The sequence below is a fragment of the Balaenoptera acutorostrata genome, chromosome X, assembly GCF_949987535.1.
Source record: "Balaenoptera acutorostrata chromosome X, mBalAcu1.1, whole genome shotgun sequence".
Taxonomy (NCBI): domain Eukaryota; kingdom Metazoa; phylum Chordata; class Mammalia; order Artiodactyla; family Balaenopteridae; genus Balaenoptera; species Balaenoptera acutorostrata.
In genome coordinates, this window is record NC_080085.1 from 129,179,081 (window position 1) to 129,198,303 (window position 19,223).

At 51.3% G+C, this 19,223-nt stretch overlaps 1 protein-coding gene across 7 annotated transcripts in view; it reads left to right on the plus strand.

The window, feature by feature from the left end:
- Positions 1-460: 460 nt before the first annotated feature.
- MAMLD1 (mastermind like domain containing 1) overlaps positions 461-19,223 on the plus strand; it is a 115,219-nt gene continuing 96,456 nt past the window's right edge. For 6 of the 7 annotated variants that reach the window (XM_057538263.1, XM_057538265.1, XM_057538266.1 and 3 more), the window contains exon 1: positions 938-1,202. The gene's annotated coding sequence lies outside the window, so the exon portion shown is untranslated. Of the gene's footprint in view, positions 554-937; positions 1,203-19,223 lie in introns of those variants that run through there. The other variant, XM_057538264.1, reaches the window with a different exon arrangement.

Genomic DNA, 19,223 nt, shown 5'->3' on the forward strand with positions numbered 1-19,223 from the left:
CGCGGAAGGTGAGCACCCTTCCGGGGCGAGGGGGAGGAGGCCCGGCCGCTGCTCGAGGTCAGTGTCTGCCGAGGACGGGAAAAGGGGGAGGAGGGGATGGAACTGGCTACTTGACGCTGACGCCCCGGGCCGGGTGACGATCCGGGGTCCTTCGGGGAGCTGCCATCTCTCTCATTCTTTCTCTCGCCAGGGTCTCTCTGGGATTCGGTCTCTCTCTGTCTCTCGTCTCCCTCGGTCTCGGTTCGTCTGGAGCGCTCTCCGACCCTGTCGCCGGTGAGCGCCGGCTCTCCCGCTCTCCCTGCTCGTTCCGCGTCCGTCAGGGGCGCGCGCCGCTCACCAGCTCGCTCGGCCCAGAAGCGGGAAGTCTACCTGCCGTGAGCCGGCTTCCCGAGCGCGCGGGGCTCCGCCTGCCGCCCTCGGGCGAGCTCCATCCGCTCGTGCCCGGGGGCGCACGGTCACCCCGCTGTCGCCTCTCGCCAGCAGCGCACCGTCTAGGCGGGCCACCTGCCACCTAAAACACCGACCGCTTCCCGCTGCGTGCGGAGCCACCGAGGTGAGTGCGCCCGTGCCCCTTCCTTCCCTCCCGCTGCTGCCCGGCTGTCCTGGCTCGAGTTGAGTGGAGAAACGAGGCAACCGTGGCGAAGCCAGCCTGCGGCCGCTTTCCCTTTTAAAGAGTGACCGGAGGGCCCGGTAGGCCTCTCGGGCGGCCGCCGCGCTTCTGCTAACCCCGGCCCCCTCCGGGCCTGGAAACTCGGCGTTTCGGGGCTCGGGGCCGGCGGGGTCGCGGGCGGGGCGGCGTGGCTTCCCCTTTAAGGCCAGAGCCGCTCGTCGCCGCGAGTGTGAGGGTGTGTGAGTGTGCGGCGTGCGTGTCTCCTCCTCCCCGAGTGACACAGCAGTGAGAAATGCCTATCAGTAACTTAAACCCCCGAAACTCCACCTTCCGGGCGCGCGGCGCGGAGCCGGGCGGTGGGAATGGAGCAAGCAGATTGAGGCCGCCGCTGCAGCGCCGCCGGCATGAACTTGGCTGCGAGCTGAAGCGGCCGGACGCGGGCGGGCGCGGGGGCACCGGCCGCTAGCCAGAGGTGATCTGCAATCGGGCCGGGCCGCTCGGCGGGCGCCGGAGGCCAGGCTGCCCGCGCCGGTGGCCGCCCGCCCCTCGGGCACTGCCCCCGCCGCCGCCGCCGCGGGAGCTCCGCAGCACGGTAAGGCTGAGGGCGGGCGCGGGAGGTCCGACTGGTCTGGGGGCGCCGGGCTGCACTTGTGGCCCGCACTTGTGGTCCCCGTCGCGGAGAAGCGGGGGCCCGGGGATACCGAGAGCCGAGGGACCCCGAAGTTTGCTCCGAGCACACGGCCCACCTGGCGCTGCGCGTGGTCGCCCTCTTCTCGGACTGGCTGGGCCGAGCTGAGCGCAGCTCGCATCGCCCGGGACTGTGGCCTGTGCCTGCACCCCGGCGCCCGCCGGGCGTCTGGAATCGGGCAGGGGCAGTCGAGTACCGAGGAAGGAAGGCAGAGGGGCGCGGGCCACGAGGGCTCCCCCGGCCGCGCCGGGCTACCGGTAGGCTCCCGCTCCGACCCGATGCACCCCGGGCCGCTCGCAGCCCGGATGCCACCGGCGACGCTGCTTTCGCATACCGGCTCCCAGAGCTCGGGCCAGTCGGCAGTGGGCGCTGGGCGCAGGATTTCCCCCAACCCCACCCGTACCCAGTTTGCCGCCACCGAGCGGGAGTGTGGAGTGTGCGCGCGCCGAGCCCGCCGCCTTTCGCTCCCTCCCCTGCCAAATTCTCCTCTGGAGAGCAGCCCCGAGCAGAGCTGGCGGCTCGAGGCAGCCCCGACTGGGCTCCTGCCCGGAGCTCCCGGCGCCCCCGCGCCCCGAGCTCCCAGGCCTCGGAGCGGCAGCACAGCCCGGCGCCAGCGAGGGCGGGCGGGAAGCCCCCCGGAGCGCCGCCAAATACTTTTCACGGCCAGTTGGCTCGGCCAGGCTCCGTCCCGATGCAGCGTGTCCGAAGCTGCTTGGAAAGCTAGCCATACGGTCTTATTTTGATCCGTGATTAAATTCGGACTGAGCAGACACTAACAGGATTAGCTTGCAGTAAACTGCCCTGAAGTCGTCGGAATCTGAGCAAACAGACGCACTTCGGGCCGGGGGCTTCGCCCCGCCGCGCTTCTGCAGCTGGGTGCGGCCGAGCGGGACACCCCGGGTGTGGGTGGGAGAGTGTGCGCGGGCGGGAGCACAGGATGGCTGAGGGAGGTGGAGAGAAGCGACTCCACTTGCTGGGGTGGCTTGCCGTTTTTTGGCAGCAGGAGGAATCCCCCCCCCCGCCCCAGGGCGCCGTCCCCACGGCGAACGTGCCCTTTGCGGGTAGCCAACCAAGGCTAGCTCCGGGACATTGTGAGGGCGAGCGAGCCGGGCGTACGAGAGGCGGTCGCGCTGGAACAAAGACGCAAAGTCTCCCCGAGCCTGAGCAATTTCGAAAGAGTTGGCTGGGAAGAGGGCCCGAGTCTCCCGGGGGAGACCCCCGCGGGGATCGCGCCGCCCCCGCCGGCCCGGGCCCCGCGGCCGGGCGATCCCGTTCCCAGGCTGCGGCAAGCCGGAGGGCAGCATCGCAGCGGGGCAGCCCAGCTCTCCGCAGGCGCGGGCCGCCTCCCGGGTGCCCACGGGCCGGGTGGTGTCGGCCTCGCTCCCGCTGGGGCTTCCCGGCCGCCGCCGCCGCTCGGGGCTCCCGGAGGCCGCGCAGCTTCTTCCCCCACTCCACCTTTTCTTGTCTTTATAGATTCTCTCCTCCCTCCCACCCCCGCCGCCGCTGCTGCCGCCGACAATCCGCTTTATAAAAAGCCCCTTTGTTTCCCTGGAGGCTGGAGAGAGGGAAGGGGAAAGGGACGCAGAGGCAGGGGGCGGGGGCGAGCCGCCCGGGACAGGAGGGCAAGTGTAGGCGGTGGGGAGGAGGCTGAGTCTCGAAGCCCCTCCACGGGAACCCCAGAAGGCGTGGGGAGCCCCCGGCTCCTGGCGCCTGCAGCGCGCCCGGCAGCCGGGCGGTGGACCCCCGGGGCCCCCGCGGCCCGGACGGCTGGGCGGGCGGCTCGGCTAGCGGGCCGGCGCGGAGGCCAGAGGCGGCGCACGCTCGGCGGGTTGGGCAGACGCCGCTCGCCGGGCGCGGGCATAGGGGGCGCTCTTTCCTCGGTTTCGCTTTGCAGCCCGCGCCCCTCGCCGCCTAGACTCAGGGCGGCTGTCGCACCTGCCGGTGGCCAAGACGACGGCTGAGACGACGGCGGCGACTCTGAGGCTAACGCCACCCCGCGGCTGCACTCCTCCCTCCTCCCGCGCCCTCCTGCCACCCCCAACCTCCTACACAGGGGCTCAAACGCTCCGCGGGGCCTCTTTGTTTGCACGGAGGGAGGGCGTTGGAACTGCCACCTCCGAGGCTCGTGTAGCTCGGCAGGCGGTAGGGACGAGGATGCACCTCCGGAACGTGCGTCAGCCTACCGCCTCTGACGGAGCCAAGGCCCTGCATTTGGGGGTGTCCAGGACCCACGGGTTCCCGGCATTAGCTGGAGTGAGGATTCAGCCGGCCCCTATCCCTTACACCTGCCCTGCCCCCCAAACTTGCGGGAACTCGGGCTTGCGCGGAGGAATGTTAAACATAATGTTTGGAGTAACCTTTAGCCAGCCTGTCGGCCTGGCCGGCCCCGCCCCCGCCCCCCGGACCGGTCCGCCTCTCTACTTGTAAAGTTTGTTCGGAAGGGGAATACTGACAATAAGAAAAATTGACAAATAAGGAGAAGTGGGCGGGGCCCAAACTCGACTGGTAGGTCTCCTGAGCGAAGTCAAATTCCTCCCGGTCTCTCGCCAGCTCCACCCCCTCTTCCCATTTAATCTCCCGGCGACACAGTGTGTGTGCTGTTTCACATATCTTTCCCCTACTGCGCTCTCCTCCGATCTCTGGAGGGTATTCGTAAGTGCTGGTCGAACATTTGTTTTCTGGTCTTTGGAACAGAAGGGGAAGCGTTCACTCCCCCCACCCTCGAAACACACACATCCCAACTGCATCTAAAACCACAAGAAAGTACTCAAAGGGTAAACTGTGGGCTCTACCTTCTCCTCCCCCTTTGTGCTTCCCTTCTGGAACAAGATCATTGGAAAATAAAGCTGCTGATGTGCGAGATGGAACATATGGTGCCTCCATAAGAGAGAAGCTGAAATGGCCTTGAACCTGCCGGACAGACCAGCTGTTTGCTGCCAGCCAGAGCAGCTAATCAGCGTCTTCCTCTTAAAGTAACAGCCCTCTTTTCTCTTGATGACCAGTTTGCATATTAAATAGGATATTCTCCAGAGGAGAAACGTGATGGGCTCCTATATTGCTTTGTGCTTTGGTAGTTCTCCAAAGCTGGTCCCCTGCCCTGAGGGCTGCCTTGGCCTCACCCCACGCGTGCCTCCAGCGTTTGAGTGTGTTTCCTTCCACACTGATGTACGAACGTTGCCCAAAGTGGAACTTGGGAAGGAGGCGGGAAAAGGGAAAGAGAGCCAGGCTGAGAGATTCCCAGATGCCCAGGAGGAAGTCTGTTTTGTTGGTACTGGCTTTAGAAAAACTAGCAGTTCTCTCCCCACCCCTTAAAAATATCACAAAGAGCTGCAGCTCTTCCTTATAAGATCTCCTTAAAAATCATCCTCTTCCGGCTGTGACCATTTTCAGTTTTCCTTCAGTACAGTGTGTTTGAGAAGGGGGGAAAAAAAAACAGTTTGGCATTGGAAGAAGAAAGGCTTGAGGAGATACGAGGAAATTCCATGTTAGGAAATCATTAGCAAAGGGTGACTTCGTCTTTTCCTGCCACTGACGCTGACAGTGACACAGATGTGTGGGTTGAAACAGGAACGTCATTGAATTTTTAAACTCAACCAGGAAATAGCCTGTTGCTTGGGTGGGAGCGGGGCCATACATTCATTGCATCTTAAGGTAGGAGATTTACTGTTGTTGATTCTTTTCACTAAGGAAAGGGATTTTGTCAAGCTTGGCCAGCACATTTAATATCATTTTTTTCCCTTTTAAGTGGATCACCTAAAGGCTTAAAATGCACCTGTTAATAGATCATCCCTAGGAAACTCAATTGCTGTTTAGGCTTCTGAAATGGGCAGAAACTGATCTTAAGGCAAGTGGTCCTTCTGACAGTAGAACCACTCTCCTCCTTTAAGGGGGCTTCCTATCTGCAGTAAACTTTTTTTATGATTCTGATTTTTTCTTTCTGCAGCGCTGCGTCGGAGAGATAATTAGCCTAGGAGCTGGGAAACTTGTGTTCTAGAACAGTCTCCCAACTAATTAGCACAGTGGTCTTGGGCAAGTCAGTCCTCCCTCCTTGTCCCCCTACCACCGTGACCTCGGAGTCCGAGTCCCTTCCAGCTCTAACATACTGTGATTTGTGAATGAAATAGTCATTTTCTGGGCAAATGAAATGCTGTGGGGGAAAGCAGCTAGATTGATAAAGAAATGGGACTGAGATTTTGAGGGGCAGCGAGAAGAGGGGGGAGGAAAAAAGGACAGAAGGCCAATCCAAACAACATAGAAGTCGGAATTGTTCCCTCTCTGTATCTTTCACCCATGTGAACATCTAACCCAGAAGCCTGGATGGTGGAGGCTGGGAAGCAACCCTGAGGGCTTCCTGTCCGGTACCCTTAATCCGGTGGTCTCAGGACCTACTGACGGCAGGCCTTCTCATCATCGGGTTGGTTTCCAGTTAACGGGATCCAAACTCTCTGAAATTAGACTGGCATGTTTCCAAAGGACTCATCTAATGTAGAACAGATATGCTGCTTTGCAGTTATTCAGCAAAGGTTTCAAGGACAAAAAGGCCTTCCGTCTCCACACACGTGCCCCACTGGAGTGCAGGCTCTGAACTAAGTGCTGAACCGTTTCTTCCTAGTCCACCTGGGTATTTTTTAAAAATCACATTACCAACTTGGAGGACGCAGCAGCCATGCAAGAATCTGCCACTGTCCTGCTTGATGTTAATATTGATTTTTTTTTAACGGATGGCGGGGGTAGACATTATGAAGGAGGACCTTTTATCCTCTGAGCTCTTTGGCAATTATCTTGCTGCCATAAATGTTGATACACATATAATGGATGTAACTAAAAAATCTCCTTATCCAAGCAGAAAAGGCTGAGTGTTTGTTGGAGCAGATAGAATGCTGAGAGTGTGAATAGACTGACCCAGATGTGCTGGGGAGGGAGATAAATGATGGGGGACCAGGAGTCAGTTACTATGGATCAGCACAATAAACCAATTCCCATCATACACCTCTCACAACGCCAGCCACCGAGGTAACCTAGGCAGCAGCAGTCAACTGTACGGCAGGAAAGCAGCGTCACGAAGCTCAGTTGGAACAGTCTGATTTTTCAGACATTGAGTCCTGAAACATCTTCCGGACTTTGAGGAGAGAAACTTCATAAATCTGTATGAACCTGACGGGGTTTTATGGCAGTGCTTATTACTTGTTTCTGTCATCACTGTGTCATCATTTCATCTGCAAATGTAGTAAAGGAGGAACAGCGGGGAGCCCTCGGGCAGCAAGTCTGGGGCGGGTCCCTGTGGGGATGAGGGGCGTGGCTTGTGTTACACGGTTTACCTGGGACGATTTCGATGCACAGTCCCAGTGGGGTCCTGCTCACAAATGACCAGCCTGGGCAACTGAAGCCCCAGGAGCATTTTCTTCCAGGGGAGAGGATGGAAGCAAAAAGTTGGGGTTCCCTCCCTCCCCCATCCCATTGCTTTCTTTTTTCTCCCCATTCACAGAATCTCTCCAGTTTCCTTAGGGCCTCAAGTCCCCCCACCTAAAATCTGACCTCTTCATAATTTCCAAAGCAATCAGACTTGTCACAGCCCAGAAAGCTCCCCCGGAGTGAGGCATAGCGAGGGGCTTTGCTGACTGTGGGCTCTGCAGAGTGAAGGCTTCCAGAGACAGGGCTTAAGTCCCGCCCCGGCTGCCCTCTGACCCTGGCGCACACAGCGCCCCTTTACATACAGCCCAGTCCCAGCCTCGAAGTGGGGTCCCAGCCACCTTCCCCTCCCGGTGTGCCCTGCTGCTGGCTCTGCCCAGTAAATAACCATTAAGTGCGGTTTGGGAAATGCCACTTTCTTAAGACTGAGAATTGTTGCACGAGGCCCAGAGGAGGATGGGGCCGATCGTGGGATTTCATCACGTGCTTCCCCCTTTCCTCCACCTGTGGGAGTACCTGGACTCGAGGCCACAGGGACACATTTCTGCTGATTCCAGAAGAAGCCACTGGACGCCGCGGGGCCTGAGATAGTGAATGGCATCTGCGTCGGAAGGGCCTGGTGGCCCCGGCTGGTGCCTTCCCTCTTTGGAGGGGAAGTGTGGGCCTTTGGGAACTGAAGACAGGACAAAAACCAAGTCAAGTCATCCTGAATGCTTCGGACAACCTCGGGTCCTCTGTCCAGTTGTCCCGAGTCCCCCTCCCCCGTCCCTAACAGTGCTTTTCTGTTCTGCCCAGCGTTTGAACCTGAAACCCCCATATGACATGGAGGGCGAGGGGGAGAGGATCTAGCTTTGCCTTCCTTTTCGCGGGCCCAGTAGCCAGCTGACCCGAGTTCCTGCACATAGCTGGCATAGATGAATCAAGGCACCTACATACTCAGATGCTGAAAGAATTTTCAAGCTGGAGGAGTAAAGCCCTGTGACTTTACAAAAGAAAAACTGGGGCCCAGAGAGGGGGCCCGACCTTCCTGAGGAGACACAGTGAGGGGAGCCCTAAGGAGATAGAACTCCGGTCTCCTGCTCTCAGTCAAGTACTTGGGTCCGGAATGCCCACTTGGCACCCATGCTGTGGGCACACGGGCTTCCCTTTTTGAGGAAGAGCAGATATGACAGGAGATGCAGCGCGTGGAGAAGAACCACGTTTAATTGTGGGGTAACGTGATTTGCCCTGGATCAGTGTGTGCTTTGCTTAGCATTGTTAGGATGGCGGAGGGCCATGCTGGCATCAGAAGCCAAAGCTTAGAACCAGTTGAAATCGGAGGTTGTAAATGAAGGATCAGACTGGGGCCCAGGCTTTGGTGCCTCCAAAAGGCGTGTGTCATGTCTTGTTTTCAAGTTGCTGACAGAGAGTTGGGCCGCCAGCCCCTTGGAGGGCTTGGCTGGGTGGGCTCTGTTGGCAGTGGCAACGGTTGTTTGGGTTTTGCTCTTAATGAGATCTCAGTGTCAAGATCTGTCTCTGGAAGTTGCAGCGCCGACCTCGGAATTTTAAGTGGGAGAGTAGTTTCGGTGCAGTTGCCAGCGTCACATGCTTTGCGTGTCTAATTCTCAAAGACTGGCGTGCGTTATGCTGGGTTTGGGGCGGAGGGCGTTTCTAAGCCGCTTGTCTGTCAAGGATTAATTTAACCTCTAATTACTACATTTTCTTCGCAGTTTGCTGCACAAACATGTTGTAACAAAAGCTCAAAGAAGTATGCCATTTCGTTTCGCCGCCGCTCTCAAATTCGTCTGGGGGGGGATACAGAGTCAAATCGGACACACTAAGTGTTAAAATAATGATGGTGCTGACGTTCGAATGAAAGTGAACAATCTGGTTGTTTCTAGTAATCCCCCAGCGATGGAGTACAGAGTATTATGGTTATATGCTATGATTGTATATTATTATCATGGTCCTCGCAGCCCTCAAAATGAGCCCTGAAAATATGGGAGAGTCACCACATCAGTCCCACTGGGGCAGCCAGTGCTCCCGACACGTGGCCCGTGTGTTGCCTTTGGAGCGTGACTAATGCCCTGCACGGGAGGGCAGCCTGGAGGCGCTTCCTGCCCACTAATAGGGCAAGGTGGCGAGGTCTGGACCCTCAGTAGAGGTGAGGCCATTATCAAATTGGAGCCTCCCGAGGGCCTGCTCCCAAGGCAGAACCCGTTCAGAGCGCAGCGACAGGGAAATTGCAGGATTAAGCTACAGGGGTTCTCCAAGCAGGCTGATCTCCCTCCTCCTCCCTGCGCCCCACCCCCGCCGGAGCAGCAGCCCTCCCCAAACAGCGGCAGCGACTGTGGCGGTCAGAGGCCCGTCCCCCACCCCGGGGTGGCTGGAAAGTCTGGCTTCTCAGACCCGGGGCAGGAGGCCTTCGCAGCATCCTTTGCTTCCTCTTTCCAAGTGCACGGAAATAGACCTGTGGGATGGGAGTGCCGAGCGGGTGAGCCAGTTGTGGGGCTTCGCCTCCCGGCCCGGCAGTCGTGGAGAGCCAGACTCGTACACTCGCACCCCTATCTCAGGAGCCGAGAAGCATGATCGCTCTTCATTTCCTCCCAGAAAGGAGAGGCACTTTGCCTTTTAGAGCATGTTTTGTCCCAGGAGTCAAAAACAAGATGCTGACATTGTTTCTCTTAGTATCCTCAGCCCATCCTTTCTGGAAGGCGGGACCCAGATAGAAAGGGCTAAGTCAGCAGCCCTTGTTCCCCCCATGGCTGAGGACAGGCTGCCTGGCCTTTTCAGTCATGCCTTGGGGTTGGCCCTTTGCAAAATTCTGAGCAAACTCGTTTGGGTTCAGTCCCCCCATTTTTCCCTTCCTGGGTCCTAGACCTGTCCCCTCTCCCTTAGCCGCAAAGGCACCATCCTCAGCCCTTCCTTGGGAGAATCTGGAACCTCTGACTTGAATTATGGTACGTAAGGGTTGCCATGCCTTGGAGAGCACGTGCTCTTCAGTGCTCAGGTAGGAGGGGTTCAAGGGTTAGAGAGGGCCTCTGGGCCCCCCCAAGTGGCATCTTGCCCACGTAAAGCTGGTTCTGTCCATGAGATTGGAACACGGCCAGGATCACCTGGCTGCCAAGCCTCGTCTGAGGTTGATTTCAGGGAAGCCGACCTTAGCTGGTCTCCTGAGACCCAGATCATAACAAAACTGATTCCTGTCTCTCTGGGGCAGGGGCAGCTCTTTGCCTTTTGTGGGTCACGGACTTCTTTGCGAATTATATGCAATGTTGCGTCTAATTGCAGGGGCTCATAGACCCTTCTAGAAGCCCATTCATGGTTCCCTCAGGGATCCTTCGAGACAGGTTAAGAACACCTCAGCATGATGCCTTGGGCTGTGCCGGATTGCGGGGTCACCGCTGGTTACCACACGGGCAGAAGCGCTGTGCTGTGGTGCGAAGAACAGTGCGCTTTGCCATTGGTGCCTGGCGTTGGCCAGCTGCAGGATTTTAATCAGGTCCATGAACCTGCCCTCAGTGTCCTCACTTGTCAGGTCGGAATATGAGAAGGCTGGCCCCGCCCAGTGCAATGGCATCGTGGGAGATTCCAACTAGATGGTGTTGGAGAGTCCGTCCTGCAAACGGCAAGCTCGGCCACACTCTTGGGTTGCTGACTTACCATTTGGCCTGAGAAATTAAACAAAAGAAAGGCAGGTCTCTTTTGACGTGAACAGTCTTTTTGTCCCTTCTTTTGACCTTACATAAGTTACACCCAGGCAAACGAGTATAAAAGAGTTTCTGGCTTGCGAGGGCCCTGCAAGGGCATGTGTGTCTTGGGATCTAGACTGCTCCCGAGGCCACACCTGGTTAGGGGTCCTGCTTGCCCAGCCCTCCTTGGCTCTGGAGTGGGGTCAGGGGGTGTGTCCCCGGCCCCGTGCCCTGGAGGAGCTCCGCGTCTGCCTGCCACGGAAGTTAGCAAACGGGATCTGAGAAGGCAAATGGTTGGGTTCAGTCTTCCACAGTCCAGTACTGTCACACCTGGAGGCCAAAGTGGATCCTTGACTCTCCCCCCCCCAAATCACCAAAAAAGTCTGGCCAGCTCCTGGTGAAAGATGGGTAGTGGACCTGCCTGGGATATGTCTAGGGCCGTGTCCTGAGGGAGAAGAGCGTCGTGTTCTCCTTGGAGAGAAGCCGCATTGGGCGGGATCTGCCTGGCAAGGCCAGGAGGGCCCGTAAATCACAGATGGCGAAACTGAGGCCCTGGGAGGGCTCAGTGCTTGCCCAAGGTCACAGGACAAGTCAGGGGCCAGCCAAGAAGACATGTCCTTGGCCCCTGTGGGGCCTGTGCTCCCTCCAGGCTCTCCGGATCCTCACAATAGTGTCTTTCTCCTCTTAAAAATACAAGCCCGTCATCGGATTCACCTGGGAATGCTCCAGTCATCAGGGTCGGCTCGAGAGAGTCAGTAGCAGGTTTGGAAAGCCCTTTGGAACCCTCAGACGATGATCCTGGCCGCTCGGCGGCTCTGTAGAGCTGTTTCTCCCCTCCCCACAGCCCCAGGTTAGGAACCTTTTGGAAGAGAGTGTGTTGCTAGGAGCTTGGGCTTCCCCTCTCCTTTGTAAAGAAGAGAGCTGGTTGGCTTCGAGCTGGCTTGCAGACAGGTTGAGGTGTTCCTCCCACCCTTTCTTTCTTTCGTTAAAGCAGCCAGATTTGCCAAGGCTGGGTCAGTGGAGACGATGATGAACACGGATGTTTGGTACCGGCCCATCATGTGGCGTGCTGCCCATTCCTGTCCTTTGCTGGAGTGTCTCGGCCTTAGCTTCATTGTTAACCTGGAGGGGAAGGAGTCGTGCAGGTCACTGGAAAGCAGGTGCCACCCAGCAATTTCAGGCATCATCACATAATCAACCAAAACAACAGTGCTTTTTAAATCGGAAAGTATGGCAGTTGGTCCTTGCCCTTTGGAAGAGTCCCTGTTTACATCCAAATTTCTGAGTCTGGGAGGGTCCCTAGTGCCACAGTGGGAAGACTGTTCACCTGGGGGTTGGCCAACATGTGCTCCAGGTCCAGCTGGGAGCCTCAGTTTCCCCATCTGTGCAGTGAAGGAATTGACTAGGGACGTCTGAAGGCTCCTCCCCCTCTGCCATTTCATGATTCTCTGAGTTGCAAATTAAACTCTAAGTTAATTACAGTATTTGAAAAGCATAAATCATAATTTGTTCTATTTGAAATGACCTGAGACTTGAAAGCGTGGGGTTTCATTCCACTTTGGTAGGTCGTGGCTATGACTGTTACAGAGACAAGAACACTTCCAGACGTTTGGGTAAAGACAAAAAGTGGATATGGATTTATGTAGGGCTAAAGAATGGGGAAACCACAAGTTCCCTTAGATATCCCTGGTTTTGCACATGAGGATGCTGGCCCAGGGCTCAGGCACTCCTGCTGTCAGCCCACCTGGGGGCTGTTTGCCCCACCCCGTAGGTCACAGACCCTTACAGAAGAAGCATACGGTCTTCCAGCTGGGATGGGCCTGCAGTCAGCAGAATAAAGGACTGAGAGATTTTCATTTCTAGCAATCAGATAGCAGCTTACCAAAAAAGGGATTTTTGTCCCCATTTCTGCCCCCAGCATCCGAGTTGGTCTCAGCTAAAGTAAATACCTTTGTTGCCCTTAATTTTAAATAAACCAGATTTTTTTTTAATAATTGGAGGGGTGGTCGTTGGCGGCTTATTATTTGAAATGATTTTAATTTAAACATATAGGATGTTTTCGTTTTAACTTCATACTTGCTAATTTTCACTATGAAAAAACAAGACACCCCACCCTGATTTTTGTAATGAGTAACAGTTTGTCTTGTCTAGAAGAAGCTTTTGCACCATAGTACTCGCCAAGTTTGCGTATTTGTTTGTTTTCAAATCACAGAAATGTGTTGGCCACCTGTGGTTCATGGGGTGCTTATGACAAAAGCTGCCCGCTCATCCCCACACGGCCACCAGCTCTGGGACTGTTTCACTTGGTCCTGGCCCAACCACCTCTTGTCTGGGCCAGGCCACCACCCGCTCTGTCCTGGAATAGGACCTGTGTGGGGATGCAGAGTCCAGGAGGGCCTGGTCTGGGAGGGAGGCAGCCTGGGTGCCAGGCTCAGCTCTGCTGCCTCACTGTGTGGCCTTGGATGAGTCCCTTTCCCTCTCTGGGCCCCGTGGTTCCCTTGGTTACAATGAGGGGCTGGCTAGAGGGATGGCGGACTCTCTGAGATTTTCCTCTCATTGGATTGGATTGTTCTATTTGGAGAATATGATTTGACCAGTGGAGTATATTACCTTTAAATCTTTTCTAGTGGTAAAATTCAGTGATTGTCTGAAAGAGGAAGGGAGACAAGTCCAAAAAAAAAAAGAAATGCTCTGGCACTTTTAAGTATATGTGCTTCTCTGCCCACATAGTTCCTGATGGCTGTCTGCCTTTTGGAAAAATGTATCTGTTCCCTCCCCCTCACACAGATTAAAGAGCTTTGGCCTTGAAATCAAAGCAAAAAGGGAGGTCGGAAAGGAGGGCAGTGCCCAAGACCCTCCTCTCTCCTGTGGACCTTCTCAGGTGGGCGGGGGGGAGGGCGCATGGGGCTGCCTCTCGTCTGCCACTTGAACAGCAGGAAAGGTGGGGTCAGGATGAAACTGGAACTTGGATGCTGGTCAATTCAGGAACTGGTCAGAAGTCATTTTGAAAGATTGATTCAGCAAAGATTTTGTGTGTGTGTCTACTATGTGCCAGGCACTGTTGGAAAATGGATGGATGGGGATAGATGGGTGGACAGATGGATGGAAGGAAGAATAAGCAGATACATGAGAGTTAAGATGTAAAAGGCTACTAAATACCCAAGGTGGGGCTTCCCTGGTGACGCAGTGGTTGGGAGTCCACCTGCCAATGCAGGGGACACGGGTTTGATCCCTGGCTCGGGAAGATCCCACATGCTGCGGAGCAGCTAAGCCCATGCGCCACAGCTACTGAGCCTGCGCTCTAGAGCCCGTGAGCCACAACAACTGAAGCCTGTGCGCCTGGAGCCCGTGCTGTGCGGCGGGAGAGGCCACAACAATGAGAAGCCCGCGCACTGCTCGCTGCAACTAGAGAAGGCCTGTGCACAGCGGCGAAGACCCAACACAGCCAAAAATAAAAATAAATAAATAAATAAATTGAAAAAAAATACCCAAGGTGAAAGAACTTATGCCAGTTAATGATGTGTCATGGATACAAGCGTGAACAAAACACAAAAAGCCTCATGGATGATAGTCTAGTGGGGGAGACCAACAATAGGCAAGATTAATAAGTAAAAACTATAGTATGCTTGAGGTGATGTGTCTTGAAGCAAAATAAATCAGGGAAGGGAGTTGGGGGATGTCGCGTCAGGGTGCACTTTTTTTTTTCTCCTTAGGAGGTACTTTATTTTTTTTTCTATTAAAGTGTAGTTGATTTACAATGCTGTGTTAGTTTCTGGTGTACAGCAACTATTCTTTTTCAGAGTCTTTTCCATTGTAGTTTATTACAAGATATTGAAGATAAGTTCTCTGTGCTATACAGTAGAACCTTGTTGCTTGTCTATTTTATATATGTTAGTTTATCTGCTAATCCCATACTCCTAATTTATCCTTCCCCCACCCTTTTCCCACTTGGTAAGTTTGTTTTCTATGTCTGTGAGTCTGTTTCTATGTCTGTGAGTCTGTTTCTGCTTTGCAAATAAGTTCATCTGTATCATTTTTCTAGATTCCACATATAAGTGATATCACATGATATTTGTCTTTCTGTCTGACTTATTTAGTATGATAAGCTCTAGGTCCATGCATGTTGCTGCAAATGGCAATATTTCATTCTTTTTTTTAAGGGTTGAGTAATATTCCATTGTGTATATATACCACATCTTTATTTATTCATCTGTCAGTGGGCACTTAGGTTGTTTCCATGTCTTGACTATTGTAAACAGTGCTGCTGTAAACATTGGGGTGCATGTATCTTTTCAAAGTAGAGTTCTTGTCTTTTCCAGATATATGCCCAGGAGTGGGATTGCTGGATCATATGGCAACTCTATTTTTAGTTTTTTAAGGAACCTCCATACTGTTCTCCATAGTGGCTACACCAATTTACATTCCCACCAACAGTGTAGGAGGGTTCCCTTTTCTCCACACCTTCTCCAGCATTTATTATTTGTAGATTTTTTGATCATGGCCATTCTAGCCGGTGTGAGGTGATACCTCATTGTACTTTTGATTTGCATTTCTCCAATAATTAGCAATATTGAGCATCTTTTCATGTGCCTGTTTACCATCTGTGTGTCTTCTTTGGAGAGATGTCTATTTAGGTCTTCTGTCCATTTTTTGATTGGATTTTTTTTTTGATACTGAGCTGTATGAGCTGTTTGTATATTTTGGAGATTAATCCCTTGTTGGTCACATTGCTTGCAAATATTTTCTCCCATTCCAATTCATTTTGTTTGTAGTTTGCTGTGCAAAAGCTTTTAAGTTTAATTAGGTCCCATTTGTTTATTTTTGCTTTTATTTCCATTACTCTAGGAGAGAGATCCAAAAAATATTGTTGCGATTTATGTCAGAGTGTTCTGCCTATGTTCTCTTCTAGGAGTTTTATGCTGTCATGTCTTATATTTAAGTTTTTAAGCTATTTTGAGAGTTTCTTTTTGTGTATGGTGTGAGGGTGTGTTCTAACTTCATTGATTTACATGCGGCTGTCCAGCTTTCCCAACACCACTTGCTGAAGAGACTGTCTTTTCTCCATTGCATAGTCTTGTCTCCTTTGTCTAAAATTAATTGACCATAGGTGTGTGGGTTTATTTCTGGGCTCGATTCTGTTCCATTGATCTATGTGTTTGTTTTTGTGCCAATACCACACTGTTTTGATTACTGTAGCTTTGTAGTATTGTCTGAAGTCTGGGAGGGTTATGCCTCCAGCTTTGTTCTTTTTCCTCATGATTGCTTTGTCAATTCTGGGTCTTTTGCAGTTCCATATAAATTTTAGGATTATGTGTTCCAGTTCTGTGAGAAATGTCATGGGTAATTTGATAGGGATGGCATTAAGTCTGTAGATTGCTTTGGGTAGTATGGCCATTTTAACAATGTTAATTCTTCTAATCCAAGAGCATAGGATATCTTTCCATTTCTTTGAATCATCTTCAATTTCATTTATCAATGTTCTACTGAGTGTTGAGTTCTCAGAGTGTAAGTCTTTTACCTCAAGGGTACACTTTTAAATAGGGTGGCCAGCAAGGACCTTGATGAGAAGGTAAGATTTGAGCAAAAACTTGCAAAACCATTTATCAACTAGGCCAGTTCTGCCCACTAGAAATATAATGCAAGCCATAAATACGAGCCACACATATACAATTTAAAATTTTCTAGTGGCCATATTAAAAAAGTAAAAAAGAAACATGAAATTAATTTGAATAACATGTTTTATTTAACCCAATCTATCTAAAATTATGATTTCAGCATGTAACCAGTCCAAAAATTATTGAGATATTGTACACAGTTTTTGTTTTATGATGCTAAGTCCTCACATTCCAGTGTATAGTTTGCACTTGCGGCACATCTCAATTCAGACTAACCACACTGCAAGTGCTCAGTAGCCACATGTGGTTAGTGGCTACCATATTGGAAAGCACACAACTAGACTATTCAAGTTAAACATTCTCATTTTAGCAGGTCACTGATGAACTGTACTTTATAGAGTGCTTTCTTTGCTGACTGGGCTGAAATTATTTAAAACAACTAATACTGCTAATCATCATTAACTTACATAAGTTTTTTCACTATGGGTATTTAGTAGCCTTTTATATCTTAAGTCTCATATGTCTACTGTCCATCTATCCATCCACCCATCCATCCACCCATCCATCCATCCATCCATTCTCCAAATTGGCTCTACTGGAAAGGAGCCCTCGGATTCTCAGTTTTTCTGCCTCGTGTTCTGGGTTCTGAATGCGGACCTAGAAGGAGTTCAGTGGACCAGCTGTTGTCCGCCACACTGAGCCGGGTTTGAGGGTCATTGGAGACAGGTCGTTTGTTGGGAAGAGGCTCCAGTTTTGACTTGAAATTTATCAAAACATCAGTTAGCATTCCCCGAATGCCTGTGTGTACCTGAGACTCCTGTCCCGTTGCCTCTTGTAAACCCATGCATCAACTGTGAATATTTTCTAACGGTTGGCCCTCAGGCCTCTAGTCTACACCATCTCTCTGGTGGGTTAATTGATCACTTCTAAGCTTTTTAAATTTAAGTTTTAGCTTGACAAATTCAGACCCCAAGAAAAGTTGGGACTTCCCTGGTGGCGCAGTGGTTAAGAATCCACCTGCCAATGCAGGGGACATGGGTTCAAGCCCTGGTCTGGGAAGATCCCACATGCCACGGAGCAACTAAGCCCGCACGCCACAACTACTGAAGCCCACGTGCCACAACTACTGAAGCCCACGCACCTAGAGCCCGTGCTCCGCAACAAGAGAAGCCACCGCAGTGAGAAGCCCGTGCACTGCAATGAAGAGTAGCCCCCGCTCACCGCAACTAGAGAAAGCCTGTGTGCAGCAGCGAAGACCCAATGCTGCCAAAAATAAATAAATAAATTAATTAATTTACAAAAACAACAAAAAAAGAAAAGCTATAAGAATAATACAAATAATTTCTTTTTTCTTATTTTTTTATACAGCAGGTTCTTATTATCTATTTTATACATATTAGTGTATATATGTCAATCTCAATCTCCCAGTTCATCCCACCACCACCACCCACACCCCTGCTTTCCCCCCCTTGGTGTCCATATGTTTGTTCTCTACATCTGTGTCTCTATTTCTGCCTTGCATACCGGTTGATCTGTACCATTTTTCTAGATGAATTCAAATAATTTCTGAATATCTTTCTACTCAAGTCCACAAATATCAACATTTTACCACATTTTCTCTGTTTATCTACTCCCCCCTCTACACACACACATGCCCGCACACACACACACACGCACATACATTTCTTTTTCTAAATTGTGTGATAATACATTGCAGACACAATGCACTTTTATCTCAAAACACTTGAATGTATATTTCCTAAGAATAAAGACATTCTCTTGCATAAGCACAGAACGTTGATCAAAATCAGGAAGCTAACATTGGTACCAATCTAATCTAAAGACCTTCTTCAGATTTTAGTGATTGTCTCAATAATGTCCTTTATCACAAAAGAAAATTCAGGATCATATGGTGCATTCGGTCATTATGTCTCTTACGTCTCCTTTAAACTGAGACAGTTCTTCAGTTCATCTTTGTATCATTGATATTTGTGAAGAGTACAGGTTAGTCATTTTGCAGAATGTCCCTTATTTGGGGTTTGTCTGATGTTTCCTCATGATTACATTCAGGTTCTGCACTTGCTTAATGTGGTCGTCGGCCATGTTTCTCCACAATCAAATTACTAGTTTTTCCTTGGTAATTAATAAGGATCTTATGGGAATATATTTTGAAAATATGTCGATAAATTGCTACTCTGCAAAGTTTCACTCCCTAGCTTAGCATCCATCAATGATCCTTGCCTGAGGCAAGTTTATCATTCTGGTTGCCAAATAATGAATTTCTAATTCCATTATCCCTTCTATATTTGGCTTTCTACTGGAAGAGAGTGTTCTTTCCGCCATCATTTATTTACTTATGTCTTTATTTATATCAGGTGAACTCATGGATTATGATTTTATTCAGTGAGTTATGATCCTTGACTATTGTTATTTATTTTGATGTTCAAATTGTCCCAGGTTTGGCCAGTGGGAGCCCCTTTATGTTGGCTCTTAGGTCTTTTTGACATGTCCCTAATCATTCCCTGAGCATGGCCTTAATTTATGGCACAAGAAGATGCTCCAGGCTCATCTGTACATTTTCTGCTCCAGCCCTAAAAAGCAGCCATTTTTCCAAGGAGCCTTAGTTTCTTTTGGTGGAGAATAGTATTTAGAAATCAAAGTGTGGGAACTAAATGTGTGCTCACTTCTACAGGAGTGCTATTGCTGGTAGACCCTCTCAGTCCACAAAGCTAGGAAATGAAGTAATTATCTCCATCAATATTTCATTTTATTATTTTATTCATTTTTATTATTGTGGTAATCTATCACTTACCTACCTATCTATAAACCATGAGTTCACACTGTTACCTCAAAATTCCAGTCCAACACCAGAGTTCGTTCTGTCTTTTCCCCTTTCCGTATTTGTAAACCCTTCCATGACAGAAATCTCTCAGCTATTATCCCTAATAGATTTACTTACTTACTGAATTCTAGAATACACAGAAAGGAGTTTCAGAATTGCTAGTCCATAAGTCTATGAAAAGAAGCCTACTAACTAGAGTAAAATATTTGTTTAGAATTCTTTTTGTGTTTAGCTTAAGGGTGTGTTGCTGGAAGACTGTTACCAAAATCACCTGGGCTACTTCTTCATCCCCCTTGCCCCCATGTGCTCATTTGAATATGGTTCAGTTCACATGTTTCTGTCTCGATTCCTTTGAGGATGTTTATTTCGCCATCTTTGTTCATTTTAA